Source organism: Gossypium hirsutum, chromosome D11 (genome assembly GCF_007990345.1).
Source record: "Gossypium hirsutum isolate 1008001.06 chromosome D11, Gossypium_hirsutum_v2.1, whole genome shotgun sequence".
In the NCBI taxonomy this organism is placed as follows: domain Eukaryota; kingdom Viridiplantae; phylum Streptophyta; class Magnoliopsida; order Malvales; family Malvaceae; genus Gossypium; species Gossypium hirsutum.
Window position 1 is genome coordinate 53,496,625 of NC_053447.1, and position 1,574 is coordinate 53,498,198.

A 1,574-nucleotide genomic window follows, 5' to 3' on the forward strand; every position below is an offset into this window, starting at 1 on the left:
TATAAGATACTTGAGCTGAGAGTGAAGTAAGGACATCTAGTTCATGCACTTCGGCTACTCGTCTTCTTAAAGCTGCTCGATTTGTCAGCCACTGGTAATTGTTACTGGCTATTCTCTCAATGATTTTGTAAGCCTTAGTATAAGACTCTGAAAAAAGAGCACCATTCGAAGAAGCATCTACCACCAACCCTATGTGTGCATTCAGACCGTTATAAAATGTCTCTAACTGGATATAGGGTGGAATCCCGTGGTGAGGACATCTACGAAGTAAGTCATTGAATCTTTCTCACGCCTTGTATAGGAACTTGTCATCCAATTGTTGAAAAGTGGTAATCTCATTTCGCAACTTAGTGTTTTTGCTAGGTGGGAAATACTTTACCAAAAAGTGCAAAGCTAATTCTTGCCAAGTAGATATTGAATATCGTGGCAACGAATTAAGCTGTGCTCGTGTTCGATCTCGCAACAAATACGAAAACAACTTTAATCTCAATGCTTCTTCAATTATACAGTCTATCTTAAATGAATTGCTCACCTCTAAAAAGGTGAATGTATGGATCTTTTGTGGGCATATCACTAAATTGGCCCATGGTTTGAAGTATTTGAAACATCACAGGTTTCAACTCAAACTGCAATGCCTCAACCTCTGGTCTCCTAATTCTCAGATTTAACTCGTTAAAAAGTGGCATAGCATACTGTCTTATGGCACGATCCCTATCATCAGCAATAAGGACTGGATTTTGAACATTAGCGGCTCCATTCCCTTGAACATCATTTTGATTTCCAAGGTCAATTTTGGCTTGTCTTTGAGCTAATCTTTCGCGTCTTCTTCGTCTAAGTGTCCACTCAATTTCAGGGTCTATAAGTAATAAATCGATTATTCAATCTATGCTCATGAACACTTGAAAATAAAATCACAAAAAAATTAAAGAATATAGAATTAATTAGTAAAGTTAGAAATAAAATAAAAACCAAATTGCAAAGAATAATTTCACAAAAATGATTAAGGCAACATTACCTGAAAACGGTGCCAAAAACTACTAATGCGTGGTTTGTGCAGGTGTAAATAGTCATTATCAAGTAATAAGTAAGTATAAGAGTTATCGTCTCCACAAGGACTATATATGATAATTAATATTTTGTAAAATTAATATTCAACAATTTGGTAAAAGAAACACAATAATTCTGAGTGTTGATTGATGATTAAATTAACTTAAATGAACTAAATGCAAGATGATCCCTAAATGCAATGTATGAAATAAAAGGAGAGATGGATTTAGCAACAAAATTTACCAGATTTCAACAATGATAACATGAATAGGCTAGAATAATCACATCATTCAACTTGGTTCATTTTTATCATGCTCATAATGTTTTGGAAAACCTTCTATCACAACTCAATCTTTCATGAACTTTTCAAAACCAATATTAAGTCCTTTCAAAATCTTTTCCTTAGAAAAGCTTACATACTAACATGAGCAATTTAACTAAGGGTTTCTTATAGTTTATGTGAAGTAACAGGGACAGATCAGGTTTGAAACAATTTAATCACACAACCTTAAAAGTTATGCAAGGTA

The 1,574-nt window shown here is 33.9% G+C and overlaps 1 non-coding gene across 1 annotated transcript; it reads left to right on the forward strand.

Moving 5' to 3' along the window:
- The first annotated feature begins 242 nt into the window (after positions 1-242).
- LOC121223984 (small nucleolar RNA R71) lies at positions 243-348 on the forward strand. The gene has a single exon (XR_005921448.1). It is a non-coding gene; the product is annotated as a small nucleolar RNA R71 (small nucleolar RNA).
- The last annotated feature ends 1,226 nt before the right edge of the window (positions 349-1,574 follow it).